Source organism: Protopterus annectens, chromosome 9.part0, assembly GCF_019279795.1.
Source record: "Protopterus annectens isolate FY-2018-M chromosome 9.part0, PAN1.0, whole genome shotgun sequence".
Classification (NCBI taxonomy): domain Eukaryota; kingdom Metazoa; phylum Chordata; order Ceratodontiformes; family Protopteridae; genus Protopterus; species Protopterus annectens.
The window spans coordinates 530,947,453-530,968,490 of NC_056743.1; positions in this window are offsets into that span (position 1 = coordinate 530,947,453).

Here is a 21,038-nt window from a genome sequence, read left to right on the forward strand (position 1 = left end):
GGAAGTACCCTAACAACGTGCAAATTGGGTCAATTTTCCACAAACAATTGTTAGAAGTATTTAACAACTGTGGAATGGAAATAGTAAAATGTATAATTAATGAGAATGAAAGAAATTTAGAAATGTTATCAGAACAAATTAATACTTTAGACTTACAGTTAAGAGATGATTTATTTTACGAAGTAAGGGAAGAGCGAAATAAGTACAATAACTTAAAGCACAACATAGATAAGAAATGTACTGAGTTAGTAAAAAGGAAAACAGAGAAACTTAGGAGGGATATTTTAGAGTACGAAAATGGGTCAAGCTACCCTAACCCTTTACAAAATAATAGGTCTTTGGGGAAATATGGTGAAAAGAACAACAGGGGATGGAGAGAAAGTGACGGGGCAAGGAAGGGAAACAACAGATATGGGATGAATAATCTTGATTATGACACAGAGTTCCCCCCTCTAGTAAAGGAATACACGGAATTTGAGACAGAAGAAAGAAGGAAACAGAATTTTCAAATGAGGGGGGGGATAAGAGGGAAATACAGACAGTATTAAGACCCGAACCTGAACACGTACGAGTGGATCAAGGTATCACACAAGAAGGGAATGCATGGACTTTCAATGGTTTTACTATTTACAACTACAGCAACATTGAACTAACCAGAGACCATTTTTCACTCATGGAAAAAGGTTTTAAATACATCCCAAGGGTTAAGGGGAACAAAGTGCAAACTATATTGGATATGAAGATATTCCTTAGGAAAATGAACTTGGAATTACTCTACAACAAGGAAGGAATAGGGTTAGACCACAATATACAAATAAATAGGGACCAAAATACTTTGAAGTGTAAATCTACCTTCAACCCACCCATACAGGCACAATTAAAAAACTTTGAAAACGTTATGGAAGAAGTTATTAGGAAAGTTGATAAAAGAACAGGATACAAGGACAATTTAGATCCAAAAGAAAAAGAGAAATTAATTGAATTGCGATGTGAAAAAAACATAAGGGTAATGAAGCCTGACAAGGGAGGGGGGGTGGTATTAATGGAAGTAACAGAATATGATGGGAAAATGAATGAGATATTGATGGACCAAACCAAATATAGAGTGGTATCCAAAAATGAGATAAACTTGGCCTATAAAAAAATAGATATAGCTCTTGAAAGTATGGAAACGGAAGCTTTGATAGAAAACAAAATGTTGCTGTTCTTGAAAAAAGACAAACCTAGGATTCCAATAATTTTTGGAATCCCGAAGATACACAAGGATATATCTAACCCACCGCTTAGACCTATAGTGTCAGCACAAGGTTCCAAAATAACACCATTAGCAAAATACGTAGATGTCAAAACTAAACATATATGGTTAAACAAACAAGCTATACTTAGAGATTCATGGGACCTTTTGAGAAATATTAGTCCAGAACTATTTGAAAGGGATTTAAAACTGGTGACCATTGACGTAGTGGACCTCTTTGGGTCCATTCCGTATGATGAAGGGACCAGAATGTTTGAAGAAGAGGTGTTTAAGGACCAAATCTTAACACATAATGAGAAAATTGTGTGCACAGGCCTAATGGATTTGGTTTTAAGGAACAACTACCTATCGCATAATGGTGAATTTTTTCAACAAATACAGGGGGTAGCGATGGGTGCGGCCTGTGCACCTACATTTGCCAACATAGTATTGGCAAACTGGGAAGAGAAACACATCTTCCAAACTGAATACAGTAAGTATTGTAAAATGTATAAACGATTTTGGATGATATAATCATCTTTTGGAAAGGAAGTGTGGAGATATTAGAAGAATTTATCAAATACATAGGTGAAACTACATCTTTTTTAAGATTTACACACAATATTTCACAAGACAATATCTCTTACTTGGATGTGGAAATTATGAAAGAAAGGGATTCCATTGAGACAAAAGTATATAGGAAGGACATCTACGTAAATTCATTCCTACATTACGAAAGTAGCCACCCCAGACACTGTATGAAAAATCTGGTAAAAGGACAGTTGGTGAGGGGATCAAGAATGTCCAGTCAAGAACTTGACTTCATAAAGGAGTGTGATAAACTGGAAAAAATGTTTTGGGATAGGGGATACCCAAAGGCTTTTACGGATGAAATAAGGAAAGAAGTAACAGTAGGAAGAACAGGAAGATTTGCGCCAATAAAAGGTGTGAAGTTAACAACACAAAATACGGAGGGTTATACTAAGGCTAGAGAAGACAACTACCAACAAGGCCTGGTATTGGAATATAATGCGTTAAACATTAAGGTTAGGAGGGAGTTTCAAAAAGAATGGAACAAATTCAAGTCATTAACGGACTTGAAAGGGTTACCAGACACTACACCTAAAATTATATACAGAAATCCTATGAATATTAAGGGTATACTAGAGCTGGGTAACAATTTTAGGAAAGGTGAGAGACCTGGCACAGTTAAATTAGGCACCTACAAATGTGGTAGGTGCAGACAATGTGAATTTACATTAAACAAGGATAAAGTATTCTTGGAAAGTAGGCAGAAGTGGATCAAAAGTAAGGGCTATTTTAACTGTGAGTCACAAGGTTTAGTATACTTAGTAATATGCACAAATTGCACATCCTTTTATGTCGGGAAAACTGAGAGAACCTTGAAAAAGAGGATGTATGAACACATCTACGACATAAAATGTGGAAAAGAAACAAATGCATTATACAGGCACTCAAGGGTATGTGAGGATTTTAAATATAGATTTTTTGTACTAGATCAAATAAAAAAGGATCTCAGGGGAGGACCATGGGAGGAACTTGTGGGTTACAAGGAGTTGTGGTGGCAGATATATTTGGAAGCCAACAAAGATCCAGGGCTGAACGAATATATTACTGTCAAACCACTACTGAAGTTAAAGGCAGCAAAAGCTTGAAGTGCAATATTGAAAAAGGCCAGTAGATGGCAGTATATCTTTTAAAATTTATTTCTAAAGGCATTAAATGAAATAAAACCTAATACATATTGAGACATTTTAAGATACTTTTTAAAGGTTTAATAAAATAACACACTAATTTAACATATAGAAAGGTTTTAAATATTTATTTTTGTAAGGAATGACAAAGAAAATTAATTTATTTAGAAGGATTTTTAAAGATTAGGTAACAACTGTTTGAAAATATTGAGGAACATGATTGGTGTTTTCTAATTAATTAATTGTATAAAAGGCAGTATTCATTAAGTCACATGTACAAATCTGAGGAAGTCTTTTTGAGACGAAAACGCATGAACTTAATAGCGTTTATTTTGTGTTTTAACAATAAAGTGCGTAGTTTTGGATTCTCCTGGAATTTCCTATTTTTTTTGGTTTTTGTGCATTTCGGAAGTTCCTGCTGTTTGTGGTTACTGGTTGAGTGAGCGGTATGGACAAGGAGAAGGACAAAACGTCGGCACAGGATGACGCCAGCCAAAGCAGGAAGCTGGTAGGGCAACTCACTGCCCTGATTGATCTATTGACTCCGCTTTGTTTGGTTCTGACCCAAGGAAATCACAACCCGGAAGGCAGCGGTGATGACGGCGAACTGGGAACGAGACAGCAGGGTGCTAAACGCAAACGCTACAGGAGGGGAGACGGTAGAACAAGCGTTGGGGAGCACGGACCGAACGGTCAAACTTTCAACCCTGGTAACACGCCGAGGATATTACAAGATGAGGGGGAAGAAAACGAGGATTTATTTCCAGAGGTACAAAGCGGAGTTACAGAAAAAGGTACTTTAAACATCTCTGATAAAAAAGAGATGGACTGTTGGTTGAACAAACAACATGTTTTTGATTTTAATTATACTATGGGTAACCATAGGCAAACTACGAACAATGACACTTTTAAAAAGAAACTAGATGACATATCAAATTTAATGCTCAGATATAAATCTACGATGATAGAAAATGGATACCTTACAGAATGTTTGCAGAGGAAAATTGTACCCAAAGGGTTACGGACTTGGAAGTACCCTAACAACGTGCAAATTGGGTCAATTTTCCACAAACAATTGTTAGAAGTATTTAACAACTGTGGAATGGAAATAGTAAAATGTATAATTAATGAGAATGAAAGAAATTTAGAAATGTTATCAGAACAAATTAATACTTTAGACTTACAGTTAAGAGATGATTTATTTTACGAAGTAAGGGAAGAGCGAAATAAGTACAATAACTTAAAGCACAACATAGATAAGAAATGTACTGAGTTAGTAAAAAGGAAAACAGAGAAACTTAGGAGGGATATTTTAGAGTACGAAAATGAGTCAAGCTACCCTAACCCTTTACAAAACAATAGGCCTTTGGGGAAATATGGTGAAAAGAACAACAGGGGATGGAGAGAAAGTGACGGGGCAAGGAAGGGAAACAACAGATATGGGATGAATAATCTTGATTATGACACAGAGTTCCCCCCTCTAGTAAAGGAATACACGGAATTTGAGACAGAAGAAAGAAGGAAACAGAATTTTCAAATGAGGGGGGGGATAAGAGGGAAATACAGACAGTATTAAGACCCGAACCTGAACACGTACGAGTGGATCAAGGTATCACACAAGAAGGGAATGCATGGACTTTCAATGGTTTTACTATTTACAACTACAGCAACATTGAACTAACCAGAGACCATTTTTCACTCATGGAAAAAGGTTTTAAATACATCCCAAGGGTTAAGGGGAACAAAGTGCAAACTATATTGGATATGAAGATATTCCTTAGGAAAATGAACTTGGAATTACTCTACAACAAGGAAGGAATAGGGTTAGACCACAATATACAAATAAATAGGGACCAAAATACTTTGAAGTGTAAATCTACCTTCAACCCACCCATACAGGCACAATTAAAAAACTTTGAAAACGTTATGGAAGAAGTTATTAGGAAAGTTGATAAAAGAACAGGATACAAGGACAATTTAGATCCAAAAGAAAAAGAGAAATTAATTGAATTGCGATGTGAAAAAAACATAAGGGTAACGAAGCCTGACAAGGGAGGGGGGGTGGTATTAATGGAAGTAACAGAATATGATGGGAAAATGAATGAGATATTGATGGACCAAACCAAATATAGAGTGGTATCCAAAAATGAGATAAACTTGGCCTATAAAAAAATAGATATAGCTCTTGAAAGTATGGAAACGGAAGCTTTGATAGAAAACAAAATGTTGCTGTTCTTGAAAAAAGACAAACCTAGGATTCCAATAATTTTTGGAATCCCGAAGATACACAAGGACACATCTAATCCACCGCTTAGACCTATAGTGTCAGCACAAGGTTCCAAAATAACACCATTAGCAAAATACGTAGATGTCAAAACTAAACATATATGGTTAAACAAACAAGCTATACTTAGAGATTCATGGGACCTTTTGAGAAATATTAGTCCAGAACTATTTGAAAGGGATTTAAAACTGGTGACCATTGACGTAGTGGACCTCTTTGGGTCCATTCCGTATGATGAAGGGACCAGAATGTTTGAAGAAGAGGTGTTTAAGGACCAAATCTTAACACATAATGAGAAAATTGTGTGCACAGGCCTAATGGATTTGGTTTTAAGGAACAACTACCTATCGCATAATGGTGAATTTTTTCAACAAATACAGGGGGTAGCGATGGGTGCGGCCTGTGCACCTACATTTGCCAACATAGTATTGGCAAACTGGGAAGAGAAACACATCTTCCAAACTGAATACAGTAAGTATTGTAAAATGTATAAACGATTTTTGGATGATATAATCATCTTTTGGAAAGGAAGTGTGGAGATATTAGAAGAATTTATCAAATACATAGGTGAAACTACATCTTTTTTAAGATTTACACACAATATTTCACAAGACAATATCTCTTACTTGGATGTGGAAATTATGAAAGAAAGGGATTCCATTGAGACAAAAGTATATAGGAAGGACATCTACGTAAATTCATTCCTACATTACGAAAGTAGCCACCCCAGACACTGTATGAAAAATCTGGTAAAAGGACAGTTGGTGAGGGGATCAAGAATGTCCAGTCAAGAACTTGACTTCATAAAGGAGTGTGATAAACTGGAAAAAATGTTTTGGGATAGGGGATACCCAAAGGCTTTTACGGATGAAATAAGGAAAGAAGTAACAGTAGGAAGAACAGGAAGATTTGCGCCAATAAAAGGTGTGAAGTTAACAACACAAAATACGGAGGGTTACACTAGGGCTAGAGAAGACAACTACCAACAAGGCCTGGTATTGGAATATAATGCGTTAAACATCAAGGTTAGGAGGGTGTTTCAAAAAGAATGGAACAAATTCAAGTCATTAACGGACTTGAAAGGGTTACCAGACACTACACCTAAAATTATATACAGAAATCCTATGAATATTAAGGGTATACTAGAGCTGGGTAACAATTTTAGGAAAGGTGAGAGACCTGGCACAGTTAAATTAGGCACCTACAAATGTGGTAGGTGCAGACAATGTGAATTTACACTAAACAAGGATAAAGTATTCTTGGAAAGTAGGCAGAAGTGGATCAAAAGTAAGGGCTATTTTAACTGTGAGTCACAAGGTTTAGTATACTTAGTAATATGCACAAATTGCACATCCTTTTATGTCGGGAAAACTGAGAGAACCTTGAAAAAGAGGATGTATGAACACATCTATGACATAAAATGTGGAAAAGAAACAAATGCATTATACAGGCACTCAAGGGTATGTGAGGATTTTAAATATAGATTTTTTGTACTAGATCAAATAAAAAAGGATCTCAGGGGAGGACCATGGGAGGAACTTGTGGGTTACAAGGAGTTGTGGTGGCAGATATATTTGGAAGCCAACAAAGATCCAGGGCTGAACGAATATATTACTGTCAAACCACTTCTGAAGTTAAAGGCAGCAAAAGCTTGAAGTGCAATATTGGAAAAGGCCAGTAGATGGCAGTATATTTTTTAAAATTTATTTCTAAAGGCATTAAATGAAATAAAACCTAATACATATTGAGACATTTTAAGATACTTTTTAAAGGTTTAATATAATAAAATAACACACCAATTTAACATATAGAAAGGTTTTAAATATTTATTTTTGTAAGGAATGACAAAGAAAATTAATTTATTTAGAAGGATTTTTAAAGATTAGGTAACAACTGTTTGAAAATATTGAGGAACATGATTGGTGTTTTCTAATTAATTAATTGTATAAAAGGCAGTATTCATTAAGTCACATGTACAAATCTGAGGAAGTCTTTTTGAGACGAAAACGCATGAACTTAATAGCGTTTATTTTATTTTGTGTTTTAACAATAAAGTGCGCAGTTTTGGATTCTCCTGGAATTTCCTATTTTTTTTGGTGTCTCCAGTATCTAACCAATCTCTTATCCCCATCCACATTAATTATACTCAGCAGTGCATGATTTTATCATTTTGCATTTTCAAAATCACATGACATTCCCAAGCCCCATTCCCTAAATCTCTGTTGTCACAGATTTTTGTAATGTCCAATACATATCTACACACAGTTCTCAAATATTCTTTTAAATAATTTTTTTCAACTTGAGTTCAAAATTGTATAAATATTATTTTTTTAAGCTTCTCTGTTAAATGCCTGCACTGCATACAGGTCCCAAAGATTTTCATTCCTTCTCATTTCATACTGTTCTAATATTTTCTACATGTACTGTGCCTGCATGAATAAAATGTCACAAAAAACATTTTTATTAAAACAAATAAATGTTCCTACATCTTCAAGTTCAATATCCAGTGGTGTAATGATGGTGTCCCAAACCTCATACCTCTCAAGTTCCTTTTCCTTCTTACTACATATTCTTACCCAATGCTTTCTTCTCATCTTTTGCCTTCTCTCATCATTTGCACTTAGGATTTTGTCTCTTCCTTCCTTAATTCCTGAACAACTTCTTCTTGAATTTTCTCCATTATTTCTCCGTATGATACTGCCTTCTTGCTCTCTGGCTCACTTTGTTCTATCTGGTGTTTCAGAATCAGATACAAACTAATTTCACTGAAAAAGCTCTTCTGAATCTGCAGTATCAACCTCAACTCCCCACTTTGAAATGTATTCGATATTGCACCATTCTTGTTACTCTCCATTCCATTCACCTCACTCCACTTCACATTTGACTCATCCTCCACCACATTAGACATCTCAGCTGTTCAATTAACAGTTGTTTTTTTCTTCAAACACACAAAAAACACTTACTTTCACCTCCATTTTCAAACTTCCTGCTTCTTTGAGCTGCCTCCATGTCCTGACCGGAAGACAGGAAATGTAACCATGAAATGTGTTCCCATACATTCTGAAAAGAGTAGGCGTTCTTTGATTATAACCACTTATATACAGTATTTACATTATTTAAAAATGATACACTATATACATTTATAATTACTTAGATCTTACATCATATAACTTTATTTGTTTCCAATAATTCAGTTATTACCCCACTCTTTTTTCACAACCAAAAACATATCTTTTTTTCAAAATTTCTGCTAATATCCATTTCCCATTATATTTTATCTCATTTAATATTTCATTCTGCATGACCTGCAATACATACACAGTTTTGAGTCATTTCACTTTCTTTGTTCTTTTGTTACCATGGCATCCATACTCTAGCATGTTCATATTTATGTCTTACAATTTTAGAAATATTTAATATATTAATTTCATATATTTTTCACATAATTTTCTGTTATACAATTTAAAAAAACCTATGCAGTCTTCTCAATCTCGCTACAATGGTTACATACTCTTTCCTGAATTCTTTTGTATGGCTTATGTACTTTGACATGTAGTTGACTTATCATTAGCCTCCACATAAAATCTTTGCATTAATACATTTTCTGTCCCATTTAAACCTTATTTTAATTGCAATTTTTTTTTCATTAGCTAAGGTTTGTCAAGGACAAATATAACAACATTCCCTCATTACATTATCATACTATTCTTTTCTGTTTTTTCCACACGCCCTATTTTCAATTTCTATAATATTTTACTTTAATATTCTTTAATATCATTACTGACACAATGCTTCCATTTTTTTCATTACATCATTTACTATGTTCATATTTTCTTCATTCAACCCCTTCAACACTTTATACAGATTCAATGAAGCTGCATGTACAATGGGATCTATTACTCCTAAACCTCCTCTTTCCTGCTCATACAAAATTCTTCTTCTTACAGGGATTAAATGTGATCCCCATATGAATGAAAATATATCAATAGCAGTTACTTTTGATATTTAATTGGGATCATATATATACTTGCCAAATAGGCAATCTTACCTATTTGTAACTCAAGAGGTGTCAATGTTGTTTGTTCTTCATTTATATAAATGTAAGATTGCCTATGTCATACATGAAATTTTAATAAAGATGTTTATAGAAAAAAGAAAAAAAAACAGAATAGACTTTAATAACTAATCTTTTTCTTATATGTTAATCTATTTGACCTCCAAAATATGCATATTTCATCTTTTTAGTCTTTCCCATTGTGTTTCTGTTTTCATATTAATCCCAAACGTTATTTCTAAAATATCTACATATTCATCATTAAAGTGAATACCTTGTAACCCTCCCAATAATCCAATTCCTTTACTTTTATTATTGTTAATACTTAGACTAAGCACATTTAAGTACTTATTTAATTTCCTAATTCCTTGTTTCATCTATTTCTTATTTTCAGTAATTAATACATCATCTGCATAAATTAGAAAAACTGTGACATAAATCCTTACTATTATCCTACATATTGCTATTTTCAGCTGTCTATTCATTACTTTTACAATTGCATTCATAACTAATGCAGATAATATGCTGCTTGCTAGACAAACTTGTCTTATCCCACACTCTGTTCTTATTTCTTTACTTAACCATCCATTTAATATTTCAATAACATTATTCTCATACACTGATCTTATAACTTGTATTATTTTGTCACTTACATTATAATCTCTTAATATTCTCCATAGGTCCTCATATTGTATTCTATCAAATGCTTTGTTTACATCTTCAAGCAAAACTTTAGTTTCCCCCTTTTTATTTATAATTTCATCTATTACCTCTCAACATCCATAATAAATCCCTTTTTTCAAAAAATCAATCTATTCAAGTTTTTCCTAATCTTTTACCTCTTATTCTAATAAATATTTTATTATCTGTATTGTTTAATACTAATGGTCTCCAGTTCCTAGTGTCTTCCTTCTTCCATATGAATTTCATGGCCCCATATTCCTTTTCCATTTATCCCTTTTTCTAACCATTCATTCAAAACCTCAACAAAATATAGGTTTTTCCAATTTTTCATATTATAATACATATGATAATGAATTCTATATATGCCTGTAGCCTTTTTCCATATCCTATTTGAAAATTTCATCAGGCTCTCCTATATTTATATTTTTCCATATTATACATTTCTTCTTTATTTAACTTATTTATCTCGGTCTTCTTAAATGTAGCTTATATACTGCTCTATTACTTCAAATATTTGTTTTTGTGTATTTACTTTTTCCCATTTATTGGTTGCCAATTCTCTTAGTCCTCTCTTGTTTTCTATTACCATTTTACTTAAATACAGAGCTACTACTTCCTTTTTTCATTGTAAAAATTACCTTTGCATATGTAACATTTTCTTAATATTTTCTTGATTCACTTCATATATTTCCTTCTCCTTTTTAAAACAGGTTTTATTATTTGTAATATTTATCTGAATACTGTTTGACTTAACCTGTATTTTTCTTTTCTTTCTTTCTTTTCATCATCTGATATTCTAAAAAACATTTTTATACTTCCCTTTAAAACATATCCACCAATCAGTCCAACTTTTATAAAATATTCTCATTTTTACAAGATCTTCCTATAATCTATCAGTTTATTTCCTCTCTTCATTTAAATTGTTTTCATTCAATCTTTTAATACCTTTACTTATCCTTATGTATCCATCTTTTTCTTTTACTTCTACTCAGACAGCCAAATGGTGTGAAAATTCTGTTTCCTTTGTTCTTCTTTTTATAATTTTCAAATTATCAGATATTATGAAAGTCAATTTCTCTTTTAATCTCATTTATTTTATACATATATTATCCTATATATATATATATATATATATATATATATATATATATATGTGTGTGTGTGTGTATAACTTGCCACTTTTCATTATTTCATAAACTGTTTTAATGTCATTCCCTTTGTTCTTTCTTGTCTTCAAATCAGTTAAAACCTTCTACCATATTTACTCCCACATAATTTAGGATTTTTTGAACATTTCTTCTCTTCCTTTTTAAGTGATATATGTATACATTGCGATAATTCTGTATACATCCTTCTTATATCTTATATTTAATACTGTTATTCTACACAGATTTATTAAAGTACAATCTAAAATTTTAACTGTTTTATTACATAGTACAGCAATACCTGAACATGAATCTTTTCCCATGTTCCAGACAATTTTCAGAGATCATATGTTTCCATGTGTTTTTTTAATCCTCCATTAAGATTCTTGTATCCTCTAGGATAACTACATGCATGTCAAGTAACATACATCATTCTAATACAGCTAAAATTCTTTTAACTTTTTTATACTCTTCTTCTTTCGGCTGTTCCCTTTATGGGGTCGCCACAGCGGATCATCTGTTTCCATTTCTTCCTGTCCTCAGCATATTGCTCTGTCACACCAACCACCTGCATGTCCTCTCTCACCATGTCCATAAACCTTATCTTAAGCCTTTCTCTTTTCTTCTTACCTGGTAGCTCCATCCTTAGCATGATTTTCCCAATATATACCCATCATCTCTCCTCAGCACCTGTCCAACCCAACACAATCTCGCCTCCCTGACTTTGTCTCCAAACTGTCCAACCTGAGCTGACACTAATCCTGTCCATCCTTGTCACACCCAGTGCAAGTCTTACATCTTTAACTCTGCCCCTTCCAGCTCTGACTCCTGCCTTTTTGTCAATGCCATTGTCTCCAACCCATACAAAATAGCTGGTATCACTACCCTCTTGTAGACCTTCCTTTTCACTCTTACTGGTACCTGTCTGTCACAAATCACTCCTGACCCTCATCTCCACCCATTCCACCTTGCCTGTACTGTCTTCTTCACCTCTCTTCAACACTCATCATTACTCTGACCTTTTGATCCCAAGTACTTAAACTCATCCACCTTCGCCAGCTCTACTCCATGCATCCTCACCATTCCTCTAGCCTCCCTTTCATTCACACACACATATTCTGTCTTAGTCCTGCTCACCTTCATTCCTCTCCTCTCTAGAGCATATCTCCACCTCTCCAGGGTATCCTCAAGCTGGTCCCTACTCTCACTACAGATCACAATGTCATCTGCAAACATCATAGTCCATCACCATTGCAAATAAGAAAGGGCCCAGAGCTGATCCTTGATGTAATCCCACCTCCACCTTAAATGGATCTGTCACTCCCGCTGCAGACTTATCCACTGTCACACTACCCTTGTACATATCCTGTACCACTTTTACATATTTCACTGCCACTCCTGACTTCCTCATACAATACCACAACTTCTCTATAGGCACCCTATCATATGCTTTCTCCAAGTCCACAAAGAGACAATGCAACTCCTTCTGACCTTCTCTATATTTCTCCATCAACACTCAGAGCAAACATCGCATCTGTGGTGCTCTTATACTGTTAATGTTTATTGATGAGACTCTCAAGTTCTTCCAAATGTATTGCATTTTCATCTTACCCCTTATATTTCATTTTACTTTCTTTCATAATCACATTTTTATATTTTCTTTTCATGTCGTTCACTCTTCACTTATTGAATTTCTTTTAGCTCCTACTATTTTCCAGTTACTATCTTCCTCTTTACTTGTTTCCAGTACTAATTCCTCACCTTCATTATTCAAATTTTCTTTATGTTCTGTGTTTTACTTTTTTATATATATTTTGTTTTTCATGTTCATGCAAATCATTTTCTGCTACATCATGTACATGTTCCTGTGTCTGTTTTTTTTTTTTTTTGCTCTGCATGTAGTTGTTCATCACAATTAACTGAATCATGTCCCATTTTTCCACATTTTTTACACATCAGTTCACTTCTATTTGCACTGACAAACCAAGAACCAAACCAAACAAATGAAAAACATGAGTGGAGATTCAGGTGCCCAAAAAGATCAGTACCAACAGCCTAGAAATATCACCAAATGATTTATTAAAATCAACAAGCAGAAAAAATACCAAGTGGTAGCAGTTTAGCACATTTGTCTAGGCAAAGGCTTCTTCAGAACTGTTAGTACATCCACTATTTCACTTAAATACTCGCAAAATCAACACAGGTAATCAAACTGACCAATGGAACACCAGTGTCGCCTTTCAAAAAATTGTGTGAGAACCTATGTTAAAATCCAGGCTACAAGCATGATAATACATGCATACAATACCAATAGAATTCACTAATGAACAACAGCATTATACAAATACAAATATATGTTAAACTCAGGAATGAAAATTAAAACAAATTATGTGTAAACTCCAGAACATTTAAACCACATTATATCTGTGATAATCACCCCTCAAGATTCTAACTTGAGAATGGAGGTGATGAAACTACTTTCATTAAGTCCTGGGGGAGATAAACCATCATATGCAAGAATCCATTTGAGTTCCTTTTTATTTAAATGATCCTCAGTGTAGAAACCCCTAGGATCACTGTCCATGTGGTCAGTCACCGCAAACTTGAAAAAATGCCCCTCACAAGAAGAGATGCGTCTGTAAATAGCATTTGTATACTTTTCTCTCCTCATTTAAATGCTCATAAATTCTTGACTTTAACATCCGACAGATCTTCCCAATGTAAAAAGCCTTACATTTTTGACAAAGGGCCCCATACACAACTCACCTAGATAGGCAATTGAAATGCCTTTTCAATTCTATTTTCTTATGCCTAATAAAGAATGAATCACAGCACTGGATATGTTGACAATAGTTACAATGGTTGCACTTAAACACACCTTTTGGCCTATTTGAACCCATGTTGTCACTTTTCATCTCCAATAAACTCTTGAAACACATAGCTTTCTTAAAAACATTTTTTGGTTTAGTACCATAATTCAACACCTTCTTTAATAGAGGTGACAATTGGCCAGAATTTGTTAACCACTTCAACAATTTCTTATTTACTGAAAAGGTAATGACCATAGAACGTTTGTAAGGTACCTCAGCTGTTTGAATACCATTGTTGTCATTTTGCTCCATAACTGAGTCAAAATGTGGGCCTTTTTGGATAGGTAGTAAATGTTGGTAAAAACCTTTGTTCCTTTTACCATGGACTTCATCCTTGACAGACACCTAACCCCTTTTGTTGAACATGTCAAGAAGCTTATCTATCTCCTGCCCAAATATAGTGTCATCTGACACCATATGAGCTAGTCATACAAATTACCCTTTCACTACTGCTCTTTTTTAGAATGGAGGGTGCCAACTGTCGTATGTGGAGATAGGAATTTGAAAAGGTATTTTTCCGATAGATGTTAAAACAAAAACACTACCTACCATAATCCTTGCTAACCATAACATCTAAGTAGGCTATTTGGTCGTGGTCAAAGGTATGAGTGAATTTCAAAAATGGGGTAGTGTTATTGATGTATTCCAAGAACTCATTCAACTTCCTAACTGAGTCATGCCATATTAAAAAAATATCATACAAAAAAAACAGATGTAGAATGACCAGTTGCTCGCAAATGAACTACTGAAAATAAAATACCTCTCGCAATATGTCATAAAAAGAATGGCAAAGGTAGGAGTGCAAGAAGCTCCCATTGCTACTCCCCTTGCTTGCCTGAACAAATGTCCTTCAAAGTATAGGTAGTTGTTACTCAGGACAAGGTCCATCTGTGTAATAACATTATTTATGCTATTTTGATTCAAAAGACCAATGCCAAAGTGTGCTTTGGACACAGTCCAATCCCTCTATAGGGGGATAACCGAATATAGGTCTTGGACATCGATCGTTACAATAACACAATCTTCCAAAAATTCAGGCTGTGCTAATCTAGACAGGAATTCCCACAAATCTTTACATATATGTTTTATATGACTTGCAGATGGTTGTAGTAAACTATCCACATACTTAGCTATGTAAAATGTTTTACTTCTCCCAGCGTCCACTACAGGTCTCAAAGGTGGATTATTTAAATCCTTGTGGATCTTAGGGATTCCAAAAATACCAGCTACCACTGGAAATGACAGAAGATAGTAATTCACATTTTCATATTACAGCGCTTAATAATGAATTTGGTGAGGCACACTCTTTACCTCTGTTGGATCTCATTAATTTGAGTCAGAATTTGGTCAGTTATTCTGAAACTGAGATGGACGAAACAATTTCCAGCATAATGGAGGTGAATGGGGGACCTACTTGTGTTCAGAACACAGATAGGGATTTTAATGTCTATCATTTTTCTAATTAATATTACAACTGACCATGCTAACCTTTTGAGCAAAGGTTTAAGTTTTGTACCAGCTAAAAAATCTAGCTTGCCTGACGCCCTTATTTATTTAAAATTATTTACCCGCAAATGGAATTTGGCTTTATGGTTTAAATCAGGGAACCCCAATTCTACTACATGTCCTAGTAAAAAACCTAGGAAAGCTAGTTCTTTCAACACACCCTTAAACAACTGGTTATCCCTTTTGAAACATTATGTGAGAAAGATATTCATAAAATGTGCTCTGGATCTTACCAGGCTATAAATGAATTAAATCTTTCTAAAAAGGAAGAATCCCTGTTAAATGATCTTTGTAACAACAAGACTATTAGAGTGATGAAACCAAATAAGGGTGGGGGTATTGTAATAACGGACAGTGAAGATTACAATAGTAGGATGTTAGATATGTTACTATCTGACAGGTACATACAAATCTCAAGGAATGAACTGAATATTGCTTTTTCCAAAATAAATGCTTGCCTTTATGACATGGTCATGCAGGGCCAGATAGACAACAAGGACACTCATGATTATCTTTATAACCAATTTCCAGTGGTAACCAACCATGTACAAGTCATGTAAAACATATATGTAAAGATTCATGGGATTTTCTGTCTAGATTAGCACAGCTTGAATTTTTGGAAGATTGTGTTTTTGTAATGATCGTTGTCCAAGACCTATATTCAGTTATCCCCCATAAAGAGGGATTGGACTGGGTCCAAAGCACACACTGACATTGGTCTTCTGGATCAAAATAGCATAAATACTGCTATTACACTGATGGACCTTGTCCTGAGTAACAACTACCTATACTTTGAAGACGTGTTCAGGCAAGCAATTGGAATAGCAATAAGAGTTTCTTGTGCTCCTAGCTTTGCCAATCTCTTTATGACATATTGGAAGAGACATTTTATTCTCAATAGTTCATTTGCGAGCAACTGGTCATTCTACATCCATTTTTTAGATGATATATATTTTTAATATTGAATGACTCAGGAAGTTGAATGAGTTCTTGGAATACATCAATAACACTACTCCATTTTTAAAATTCAATCATACCTTTGACCATGACCAAATAGCCTACTTAGATGTTATGGTTAGTAAGGATTATGGTAGGGAGTGTTTTTGTTCCAACATCTATTGTAAAAAGTCCTTTTTAAATTCCTACCTCCACTATTACAGTTGGCACCCTCCTTTTCAAAAAAGAGCAGTAGTGAAAGGGCAGTTGGTACGACTGGCTCGTATGGTGTCAGATGACAACAAATTTGGTCAGGACATAGATAAGCTTCTTGACATGTTCAACAAAAGGGGTTACCATTTGGAACTATTGGTGTCTATCAAGGCCTAAATGGAAGAATGTTTTTTACCAACCTTTACTCCCTATCCAAAAAGGCCCATATGTTGACTCAGTTATGGATCAAAATGACAACAATGGTATTCAAACAGTTGAGGTGCCTTACAAACGTTCTATAGTCATTACCTTTTCAGTGAATAGTCAGGAAATTGTTGAAGTGGTTAACAAATTCTGGCCAATTGTCACCTCTATTAAAGAAGGTATTGAATTATTTGGTACTAAACCAAAAATTGTTTTTAGGAAAGGTATGTTTCAAGCGCTTATTGGAGATGAAGAGGGACAATATGGGTTCAAATAAACCAAAGGATGTGTTTAAGTGCAACCATTTTAACTACTGCCAACATATCCAGTGCTGTGATTCATTCTTTATTAAGCATAAGAAAAAATAGAAATGAAAAGGTATTTCAATTGCCTATCTAGGCGAGTTGTGTATGGGGCCCTTTACCAAAAATGTAAGGTTGTTTACATTGGGAAGACCTGTCGGATGTTAAAGGAGAGAATTTATGAGCATTTAAATGCATTAGGAGAGAAAGGTCTACTAATGCTCTTTACAGACACATCTCCTCTTGTGAGGGGGAATTTTTTCAAGCTTGTGGTAATTAACCACATGGACCATGATCCAAGGGGTTTCTACACTGCGGATCATTTAAATAAAAAGGAACTCAAATGGATTCTTACATGTGATGCTTTATCTCCCCCAGGCCTTAATGAAAGTAGTCCCCTCCAATTCTCAAGTTAAAGAGTCTTGAGGGGTGATTATCACAGATACAATGTGGTTTAAATGTTCTGGAGTTTACACATACTTTGTTTTAATTTATATTCCTGAGTTTAACATATATTTGTATTTGTATAATGCTGTTATTCGTTACTGAATTCTATTGGTATTGTATGCATGTATCATCATGCTTGTATCTTGGATTTTAACTTAGGTTCTCACACAATTTTTTGAAAGGCGACACTGATGTTCCATTGGTTGGTTTGATCACCTGTGTTGATTTTGTGAGTATTTAAGTGAAATTGTGGATGTACTAGCAGTTCTGAAGAAGTCTTTACCTAGACAAAGGTGCTAAACTGCTACAACTTGCTATTTTTGCTGCTTGTTGATTTTCATAAATCGTTTGGTGATATTTCTAGGCTGTTGGTATTGTTTTTTTTTTTGGGCACCTGGATCTACACTCACGTTTTTCATTTGTTCACTTTTATTTGCTACATGTCTCACCTTTCCACAAAGAAAACATCTTATCTCATCACAACTGCTTATTAAATGATCACTCTTCGCAGAAAAAAAAAAAAAAAAAAAAAAAAAGGAAAACAAACGTTTTCAGCTGTTCCTTACATAACCTTTATTTCCTTCAATAGTTATGCTTGGGATATGTACAATATTATTTTTTTCCATCTTCTAAATAATACCACAAATCCCATCCCCCAGTCCATAAGCCTCTGTCATCAAACATTTTTGTAGTATTCATCACTTCTTTGCATACCATTTTTAAACAGTTTTTCAATGCTTCCTTATCCACCTCCATTTGAAACTGCACAGTAATTCTCTTTTTGGTTTCTCTAGTACAGGCCTGCACCATATAAGAATTCCCTAGACTACAGTCTTTCTTTTTTTCAAACCTCACTAAATAATTTTCCATATATTGACCAGTCTCAAATATAATCTCACAAAAAGTCTCCATATTAAGGTGAATAAAGGTGCTTACCTGGTTAGGTGATATTTCCAAGGCTGCAATAACTGTGTCCCAGACCTTAAATCTTTCCAGTTCTTTTCTTCTTTAATGATGTGATCCCGTAAATTTAAATGGGAGAGATGGATGGCAAAGGTGAAGGAGTTATTCTCCGAGACTGAAGCTGTTCTGTTTAAGTCAAGAACTGCATATATGAGGAAGCATAGTGAGACTAGTCTGAATAAGAAACTTTCTATTCCTGAAGTCCTGGTGAAGAAGCCTCAATGGAAATCCAGGAGGAACAACAATGAATACCCACTGCCTGCTCAGCCAGTGCCTGTATTGGTTCAGATTTCAAACCCATAGTTTAAAGGTAATGAGGGCTTAGTAGTGGTCAGGGAAGGTCCATGGTTAATAGGCATCCCATAGAGGAATATCCAGAGGAAATTTTAAATGATTTACCAGAAGAAGGTAGACCTAGATTAACTGATATGGTTTTAGAAAAGGGGCGAAGTAAGTTACAACCAGTCTCAGTCAGATCTGATAAAGGGGGATCGTAGTAATACTTTAACATCAGACTCCATTAGCTTTCAAGGGCCAAACTGTAGACAACATGAGGAGTTAAGAATTGCTCTATTTCATCTTTTCATGTTATCCTCTACACCTCACCGATGTAGCTCAGGTAACTCCCCTTACCCTAGATTCACACAATCTGCCCTTGTTGTGAACTCTTCAAAGAGAAGTCCATTAAGGGTGATTATGTAAATGTGTTTGACTTGGCAGTTAAAGAAGGCATTCAACACCTCGTAGATGAAGAGGAACCAGCTGCTTAAGACATTATAACAACCCTCACTGCCTTGGTATAGAAAATGTTGCAAAGGCCACTAGCAAATACTTGGGATAACTGGGAGGCTGGACTTGTGGTCGTATTGGCCATTTCAACAGAGAATAACTACCTGCAAGCTTTACCTTTGCAGATTTATTTCCTAGTTATCAGAGGAGCTCATCAGATTTGTGGTGGCTTGGCATGGACGGATTATGACCAGAGACTCAGGGAGTTAAAGGTGGTAAATAAATTGGTGAGGTGGGAGGAGAGGCACTCCAACATGTGCTTAAGCTTGATGCTGGATAAAACATCTCTGGCTAGTTCCTCAACATTTCACCAAGAACCATCAAGCCTCAAAATGTTAGAACAAATTAAGCCAGCAGACTTCAGCAGTTGGGTCAAGAGTTACGGAAAGACGAGCAAAGAAAAACAATTCATCACCAAGGGAAGGTGCTCCTTTCATGGACAAATGGAGTACTGGCTCCTTTCATAACCAGCCTAGGCTGTAAGATCACCCACTTACCCATTCAAGTTGAAGTACTCAAGGACAAAGTGCAGAGCTACAGGAACAACCTTATTACATCATTTTGATCCAGGGTTTTTCTAGGGGTTTTCCCACTGGATCATTTGCCCCACTTGATAAAAAGCCCACAAGAACCTTTTGTCTGTCAAATTGACCAAGAACACTGTACAGAAACTCAATGAAAAAGAATTAACAGAAGACTCAGTAGCTGGTCCATTTGTCTCCATCATCCCTGTCCCATGGAAAGCCACCCAAGTGAATTCTGCAGAATTCATTTCCAGCAGGGCATCAATTAATGATTTCATTGACAGTTATCCCAATTTCATTACCCTTGATTAGTTGAAGCCTCCTCCCTGGTTAAGACATTTGCTGACCCATGGCTAGTCAAATTAAACATCCAATCAGCCTGATGCCACTTTGGGAGCAAGACTGGCCATTGCTTCATTTTTACTTTCAAGGGAATTATTTTGATTAATCTATGCCAGTTGGGCTAATCTACTGCATGCCACATTTTAGGTTTTCAGTACTGCTCTCCACTGGTTTTAGCAGGTTACATCTCAGAAGCAGTGAGCAATGCATTACATAGAAGAACATTTTTTTTTTCAAATAGCCAATCTGTTGTGGCAACATTAAAGAAAAAGTCCTCCTGTTCCTCCTGGTACAATCAATTCTGAGATGATTGATGATTGGTGCTGTTAAGTTTGAAGATTAATTTGCCATTCTCAAGCCAGATACATTCCTGGTAAACATAACAACATTGCTAATAGTTTATTTCATTTACAGTTTTTCAGATTCCACGAATTGGCTCCTAATGCTTGCCCAGACCCTACTTCAGTATCACTGGGAATGTGGCTGATTTGTCAAGAATAGCATTACAAGTAGTCACCAGCTCATGGCCACCCAACACAAGCAGGACACAATCTTCAACTGCTGACTCTTTTAAGGTTTTCTACTTTAGTCTATTCCCTGAAGATAGGAAGTGGCCCAACTTTCTCAAATGAGATAGATTTCATACTGGAGCTTGTTGAGTGATGCTGGCAGGAGATGAGGGTTACATTGGACAGCCTTAGCAAGGGTGGCCAAACTACTGGGTTTGCCTGATGTGGCTTCCCACTGGTTAATTTCCAACACTGTTAAAGGCTGGTTCAGCATCAAAGGATCCACAGCAGACCCTAGGATATCAATAAGCAAGGCT